Source organism: Loxodonta africana, chromosome X (assembly GCF_030014295.1).
Source record: "Loxodonta africana isolate mLoxAfr1 chromosome X, mLoxAfr1.hap2, whole genome shotgun sequence".
Classification (NCBI taxonomy): domain Eukaryota; kingdom Metazoa; phylum Chordata; class Mammalia; order Proboscidea; family Elephantidae; genus Loxodonta; species Loxodonta africana.
The window spans coordinates 51,160,720-51,169,916 of NC_087369.1; positions in this window are offsets into that span (position 1 = coordinate 51,160,720).

The following is a 9,197-nucleotide window of genomic DNA, read 5'->3' on the forward strand; positions in this document are numbered from 1 at the left end:
GTTTCCAAAGAGTGGCTGGTGGATTCAAAATGCCAATCTTTTGGTTAGCAACTCGGCTCTTAACCACTGCATCCTTTAGCCTGGAGCGCACCTGTTAAATGAGATGCTGACATATGAGAATGTGTCCCCCTCCCGGCCTGTGTTTTTCAAACTCTAATATGCACATGAACCACCTGAGGATCTTGTTAAAATGGAGATTCGACTCAGGAGGTCTCAGGTGGAGGCTGAGATTCTGCATTTCTAGCAAGATCCTAGGTAGTGACGATGTTGCTGGTTCATGAGCCACACTTTGAGTCTCCAGGTTAGAACGATAGTGATCTCAAAGGATCTGAAAACTGTGACACAGAAAGAATGGTTGAGGTGAGGCCCTTTGTGGTTGTCTTTGGATATTTGGCAGTGAGGAGTACATTCACACATAGTTGACTCATGAGCAGTGAGGGGAAGCTATATTACATTTGTTTGTTGTTAGTTGCAGTCAAGGCGGCTTTGACTCATGGCGACCTCCATGTACAACAGAATGAAAGGTTGCCCAGGCCTGTGCCATCTTCACGATTGCTGGCAGCTATTATGTCAATCCATCTCATTGAGGGTTTCTCTCATTTTGGCTGACGCTCTACTTTACCAATCCTGATGTCCTTTTCTAGCACTGATCTTTCCTGATGATGTGCCATCAACATATTACATTTATTTCAATTAGAAAAGGAGCACCCAACAACTGGAATTTTCCATATTGTAAGTGGATTGCCTCAAAATCCCTGTGCCGATGAGGGACCATCTAGCAGAGGTACTGCAGGAAGGAACCCAGAATGGGACAAGTTGGATGAGATGGTCCCAAGCCCAATCCAACATCAGGATTATTTACAAACAGGGCTTTCCTTCCCAAATGAGAGCAGAGACCACGCCTCTATCTTATTGATAAAGTTGTCAATTTTCTGAACAGAAGTAAAACATATATTTGGAAGAAAATATGAATTTATAAAAGTGCAAAGGACAAATAAGTATTAGTTATAATCCTCTTACCCAGAGATAACCATTTTGAACATTTTGGATTATTTCATACTTTGAGCCCTTTTCTAAGCATATATTTTTGAAGAGTTAAAATGTTCTTGATACACATTTTGAACTCTGATTTTTTCTACTTAGTATGATGTCTTAAGTATTTCCTCATGTCATTAAAAAATGCTTTGTAAGCACCTTCTTAATGGCTGCATCATATTGGTTCCTTGCCTGTATTTAAATGGATTTAAAAAAATTAAGCAGCTCCTAATTCTAGACCATTTCTTCTATTTCCATATTTTCACTATTTTACATAATGTTATGAAGATTAACTTAGTGCATAAATCTTGGTCTGCATCTCTGATTATTTCCTTAGCATGTCTTACTAGAGTCTGGATATTTTAAAACTCTAAACAGATGTTCCTCAATTGCTTTTCAGAAAGGTTGTACTAATTTAATTTCCCACCCATTTTCCTCAGCAATAGGGGAATTACCACTTTTCAAAGTTCATTACAATGGTTTTATAGAAATAGAATCTAATTATAGTATTTTCTTTACATTGCTTTGATTATATTAAAGGTTAAATATAATTTTAGTTTTGGCAACCATTTTTATTTCTGTTTTGTGACTATTCTTTCCTATTTTTCAGTAGTCTTTGAATATTCCTTATCAAATGTGTATAACATATTTTTTACATATTGAAAATAAATCTAATAATCCATCACTTATTGTATTTGGTTAAAAACATTTTTGATAATTTTATGCTTTTACTTTTGATGTTCGGAAGTATTAATTTTATTATTAGATCTTTCTATTTTTTCTGTTGCCTTCAATTTTATCTTATACTCGGAAAGTTCTTCTCTGTTCATAATATAATTAGCCAGCAAATGTTTAATATTTATGGTTTGAATTTTCACTTTAATCCACTTATAATTTAATGTCCTAATTAATTAATTAATGTTCGGAAACCCTGGTGGCTCAGTGGTTAAGTGCTAAGGCTGCTAACCAAAAGGTCGGCTGTTTGAATCCACCAGCCACTCATTGGAAACCCTATGGGGCAGTTCCACTCTGTCCTATAGGGCCACTATGAGTTGAAATCGACTCGGCAGTAACGGGGTTTTTTTTTGGTTTATAATTAATGTTCATGTGTGCTATATAGATTTCTTTTCTGAATAGCTGTTTTTCTATTCATTTTATTTAAAAATGTACAGGTAGACTTCATTTTATTGCACTTTGCTTTATTGTGCTTCACAGATATTGTGTCTTTTACAAACTGAAGGTTTGTGGCAATCCTGCATAGAGCAAGTCTGTCAACGTCATTTTTCCAACAGCATGTGCTCCCTTCATGTCTGTGTCACATTTTAGTAATTCTCATTATATTTCCAATTTTTCATTACTATTATACCTGTTATGATGATCTGTGATAAGTGATCTTTGATGTTACTATTGTAATTGTTTCAGGGCACCACGAACTGTGCCCATATAGGATGGTGAAATTTATCAATAAATGTTGTGTGTGTTCTGACTGCTCCACCGACCAGCTGTACCCCCATATCCTCTTCTTGGGCCTCCCTATTCCCTGAGACACGACAATACTGATATCAAGCAATTAATAGCTCTACAATGGCCTCTAAGTGTTCAAGTGAAAGGAAGAGTCACATGTCTCTCACTTTATATCAAAAGCTAGAAATGGCTAAGCTTAGTGAGCAAGGCATATAGAAAGCCAAGACAGGCCAAAAGCTAGGCCTCTTTTACCAAACCATTAGCCAAGGTGTGAATGCAAAGAAAAAGTTCTTGAAGAAAATTAAAAGTTCTATTCCAGTGAACACATGAATGCTAAGAAAGTAAAACAGCCTTATTGCTGATATGGAGAAAGTTTTAGTGGTCTGGATAGAAGACTCAAACCAGCCACAACATACCCTTAAGCCAAAGCCTAATTCAGAGAAAGGCCCTAAGTCTCTTCAATTCTGTGAAGGCTGAGGGAGGTGAGAAAGCTGAAGAAGTAAAGTTTGAAGCTAGCCGAGGTTGGTTCATGAGGTTTAAGGCAAGAAGACATCTCCATAACACAAAAGCGCAAGGTGAAACAGCAAGTAGTGATGTCAAAGCTGCAGCAAGTTATCCAGGAGATCTAGCTAAGATAATTTATGAAAGTGGCTACACTAAACAACAGATTTTCAATGTAGACAAAACAGCCTTCTATTGGAAGAAGATGCCATTTAGGACTTTCATAGCTAGAGAGAAGTCAACGAATGCCTGGCTCCAAAGCTTCAAAGGACAAGTTGACTCTCTTGTTAGGATCTAATGCAGCTAGTGACTTTAAGTTGAAGCCAATGCTCATTTACTCATTCTGAAAATCCTAGGGCCCTTAAGAATTATGCTAAATCTATTCTGCCTGTGCTCTATAAATGGAACGACAAAGCTTGGGTCTGTAAGCACATCTGTTTACAACACAGTTTACTGAATATTTCAAGCCCATTGTTGAGACCTACTGCTCAGAAGAAATTCCTTTCAAAATATCACTGCTCATCGACAATGCACCTGGTCACCTAAGAGCTCTGATGGAGATGTACAAGGAGATTGTGGATTCATCCATTTCTCCTTTGAATTCTATAATTTTTTTTTCTTTGTTTCATGTACTTTGAAACACTTTAATTAGCTGCATTTGTATTTATTATTTTTAATTTTTCTTAATGAATTAGCCCCTTTATCATTATGAAATATCCCTCTTTACTTCTAGTAATATTCATTGCTCTGAAGTCTATTTTATCTCATATTAATATGGTCACTCAAGTTTTTATTAGCGTTTGTATAGATTATCATTTTCCATCCTTTTACTTTCAACACCTTTCTTATCTTTATATTTAAAGTGGGTTTCCTGTAGTTGAGCCTTGTTTTCTTATCCAATCTGACAATCTCTGTGTTTTAACCAGAGTTTATAGACTACTTAGATAATTCTTTACGTGACTGGGTTTACATCCATCAACTGGATATATGTTTTCTATTTTCCCCATGTGTTGTTTCTTTTTTTGTCCATATTTTGAATTTTTTAAATTCCATTTTTATTTCCACAAGTGGCTTCTTAGCTATATCTCTCTTGTTATATATATTTTTAGTGGTTGTCCTAGGGAGTGCTTATCTTCTGGCACTGTATCAGACAATGTTCCATTGCTATTCATAAGGTTTTTACTGGCTAATTCTTTTCAGAAGTAAGCTGCTGGGTCTTTCTTAATAGTCTGTCTTAGTCTGGAAGCTCAGCTGAAACCTGTCCACCGTGGGTGACCCTGCTGGTGTATGAATACCTGTGGCATAGCTTCCAGCATCACAGCAACTCGGAAGCCCTCAAAGTATGACAAAGTAACACACACATGGGGGAAGATGAGCCTCCCGGGTTGGAAGGCACTAAAAAGACGACTGGGGAAGAATTGCCTCCTCAAAGTAGAGTTGACCTTAATGATGTGGATGGAGTCAAGCTTTCAGGACCTTCATTTGCCAATGTGGCATGACTCAAAATGTAAAGAAACAGCTGCGAATATCCATTAATAATTAGAAGGTGGAATGTACAAAGTATAAATCTAGGACGATTGGAAATCATCAAAAATGAAATGGAACACACAAACATTGATATAATAAGCATTAGTGAGTTGAAACAGACTAGTATTGGCCCTTTTGAATTGGATAATCGTGTGGTCTCCTATGCCGGGAATGACAACTTGAAGAGCAATGGTGTTCCATTCATTGTCAAAAAGAACATTTCAAGATCTGCCCTGATGTACAACACTGTCAGTGATAGGAAAATACCCATACACCCACAAGGAAGACTAGTTAGTATGATTATTATTCAGATTTACTCACCAACCACTAAGGCCAAAGATGAAGAAATTAAAAAATTTTACCAACTTCTGCAGTCTGAAATTGATTGAACATGTAATCAGGATGCATTGATAATTACTGGTGATTGGAATTCAAAAGCTGGGAACAAAAAAGAAGGATCGGTAGCTGGAAAATATGGCCTTGGTGCTAGAAAGAGTGCCAGAGATCCCATGATAGAATTTTGCAAGCTCAATGACTTCATTGCAAATACTTTTTCACCAACATAAACAGCGACTATACACATGGACCTTGCCAGATGGCATATGCAGGAATCAAATCAACTACATCTGTGGAAAAAGGTGGTGGAAAAACTCAGTATCATCAGTCAGAACAAGGCCAGGGGCCAACTGTGGAACAGACCATCAATTGCTCATATGCAAGTTCAAGCTGAAACTGAAGAAAATTAGAACAAGTCCACGACAGCCAAAGTACAACCTTGAGTATATCCCACCTGAATTTAGAGGCCATCTCAAGAATAGATTTGACACGTTGAACACTAATGACCGAAGACCAGACAAGTTGTGGAATGACATCTAGGACATCATACATGAAGAAATCAAGAGGTCATTATAAGAAACGGAAAGAAAGAAAAGACCAAAATGGATGTCAGAAGAGACTCTGAAACTTGCTCTTAAACATTGAAGCAGCTAAAGCAAAAGGAAGAAATGATAAAGTAAAAGAACTGGACAGAAGAGTTCGAAGGGCAGCTCAAGAAGACAAAGTATTATAATGACATGTGCAAAGAGCTGGAAATAGAAAACCAAAAGGGAAAAATGGCCTCAGTGTCTCTCAAACTGAAAGAACCGAAGAAAAAAATCAAGCCTCGAGTTGCAATGGTGATGGATTCTATGGGGAAAATACTAAGCGATGCAGGAAGCATCAAAAGAAGATTGAAGCAATACAGAGAGTCATTTTACCAAAAAGAACTGGCCAATATTCAACCATTTCAAGAGGTAGCATATGATCAGGAACCAAAGATACTGAAGTCCAAGCTGCACTGAAGGCATTGGCAAAAAACAAGGCTCCAGGAACTGACGGAATATCAATTGAGATGTTTCAACAAACAGATGCAGGTCTGAAGTGCTCATTCGTCTATGCCAAGAAATTTGGAAGACAGCTACCTGGCCAATCGACTGGAAGAGATCCATATTTATGCCTATTCCGAAGAAAGGTTATCCAACTGAATGCAGAAATTATCAAATATCATTAACATCACATGCAAGCAACCTTGTAAAAATGTCTATTCTACCAAAAGCAATCTATAGATACAATGCAATTCCGATCCAAATTCCAATGACATTTTTTAATGAGATGGAGAAACAAATCACCAACTTCATGTGGAAAGGGAAGAGGCCCCGAATAAGTAAAGCATTACTGAAAAAGCAGAACAAAGTGGGAGGCATCACACGACTTAATTTTAGAACATAGTATGCTGCCACAGTAGTCGAAACAGTCAGGTACTGGTGCAATAAAGATACATAGACCAATGGAACAGAATTGATAATCCAGACATAAATCCATCCACATATGAGCAGCGGATATTTGACAAAGGCCCAAAGTCAGTTAAATGGGGAAAAGACAGTCTCTTTAACAAATGGTGCTGGCATAACTGGATATCCATCTGCAAAAAAATGAAACAAGACCCATACCTCACGCCATGCACAAAAATGAACTAAAAATGGATTAAAGGCCTTAATATAAACTCTAAAACTACAAAGATCATGTAAAAAAAAATAAAGACAATGCTAGAAGCCCTAATACATGGCACAAACAGTATACAAAACATTACTGACAATGCACAAACACCAGAAAAGAAACTAGGTAACTGGGAGCTCCTAAAAATCAAACACCTATGCTCATCCAAAGACTTCATCAAAAGAGTAAAAAGATTACCTACAGACTGGGAAAAAGTTTTTAGCTATGACATTTCCGGTCAGCGTCTGATCTCTAAAATCTACATGATACTGCAAAAACTCAACAACAAAAAGACAAATAACCCAATTAAAAAATGGGCAAAAGATATGAACAGACACTTCACTAAAGAAGACATTCAGGTAGCTAACAGATACATGAGGAAATGCTCAGGATCATTAGAAGACATTCAGGTAGCTAACAGATACATGAGGAAATGCTCAGGATCATTAGCCATTAGAGGAATGCAAATCAAAACTGCAATGAGATTCCATCTCACTCCAACAAGGCTGGCATTCATCCAAAACAGACAAAATAATAAATGTTGGAGAGGTTGTGGAGAGACTGGAACACTTATACACTGCTGGTGGGAGTGTAAATGGTACAACCACTTTGGAAATTGATTTGCTGCTTCCTTAAAAAGCTAGAAATAGAAGTATCATAGTATCCAGCAATCCCACTCCTTGGAATATATCCTAGAGAAATAAGAGCCTTTACACAAATAGATATATGCACAGCCATGTTCATTGCAGCACTGTTTACAATAGCAAAAAGATGGAAGCAACCAAGTTGCCCATCAATGGATGAGTGGATAAATAAATTATGGTATATTCACACAGTGGAATATTACCTATCAATTGAGAACAATGATGAATCCATAAAACATTTCATAACATGAAGGAATCTGGAAGGTATTATGCTGAGTGAAATTAGTCAGTTGCAAAAGGACAAATATTATATGAGACCACTACTATAAGAACTCAAGAAATAGTTTAAACAGAGAAGCAAATATTCTTTGATGGTTATGAGAGCGGGGAGGGAGGGAGGGAGAGGGGTATTCACTAATTAAAAAAAAAGATAGTAAAAAAAAAAATTTTTTTTTTTAATTAGATAGTAGAGAAGAACTTCTAGGTGAAGGGAAAGACAACACAATACGGGAGAGGCCAGCACAGCTGGACTAAACCAACAGCAAAAAAGTTTCCTGAATAAACGGAAAGCTTCGAAGGCCAGAATAGCAGGGATGGGGGTCTGGGGGCCATGATTTCAGGAAATATCTAGGTCATTTGGCATAATAAAATCTATTAAGAAAACAAACAAACAAAATATCACACGCATGCAAAATTTTGCTGAAGATCATTCAAAAGTGGCTGCAGCAGTTTATGGACAGAGAATTGCCAGAAATTCAGGCCGGATTCAGAAGACGAACCAGGGATACCATTGCTGATAGCAGATGGATCCTGGCTGAAAGCAGAGGATACCAGAAGGATGTTTACCTGTGTTTTATTGACTATGCAAAGGCATTCCACTGTGTGGATCATAACAAATTATGGACAACATTGCGAAGAATGGGAATTCCAGAACCCTTATCATGGGAACCTGTACATAGATCAGGCAGAACGAGGGGATGCTGCGTGGTTTAAAGTCAGGGAATGTGTGTGTCAAGGTTGTATCGTTTCACCATGCCTATTCTATCTGTATGCTGAGCAAATAATCCAAGAAGCTGGACTATATGAAGAAGAACGGGGCATCAGGACTGGGGGAAGACTCATTAACAACCTGTGTTATGCAGATGACACAGCCTTGCTTGCTGAAAGTGAAGAGGGCTTGAAGCACTTACTGATGAAGATCAAAGACTACAGCATTCAGTATGGATTATAACTCAATATAAAACAAAAATCCTCACAACTGGACCAATAAGCAATAGCACGATAAACAGAGAAAAGACTGAAATTGTCAAGGATTTCATTTTACTTGGATCCATAATCAACAGCCATGGAAGCAGCAGTCAAGAAATCAAAGGATGCACTGCCTTGGGTAAATCTGCTGCAAGAGATCTCTTCAAAGTGTTAAAAAAGCAAAGATGTCACCTTGAAGACTAAGGTGCGCCTGACCCAAGCCGTGGTGTTTTCAATTGCCTCATATGGATGCAAAAGCTTAATGATGAATAAGGAACATCAAAGAAGAATTGATGCCTTTGAATTCTGGTGTTGGTGAAGAATATTGAATACACCACGGACTGCTAAAAAAATGAACAAATCTGTCTTGGAAGAAGTACAACCAGAATGCTCCTTAGAAGGAAGGATGGCGAGACTGCATCTTACATACTTTGGACATGTTGTCAGGAGGAATGAGTCCCTGGAGAAGGACTTCATGCTTCATAAAGTACAGGATCAGCAGAAAAGAGGAAGACCCTCAACGAGATGGATTGACATAGTGGCTGTGACAATGGGCTCAAGCATAACAATGATTGTGAGCACGGCAAAGGACCAGGCAGTGTTTCTTTCTGTTATACGTAGGGTTGCTATGGATTGGAACCGACTCGACGGCACCTAAGAACAACAACTAGGCAGTGCCGCCCAAAAGAATTTTCTTCAAGGATGAAAATGTTCTGTATCTGCACTGTCTGGTAAATAGCCATT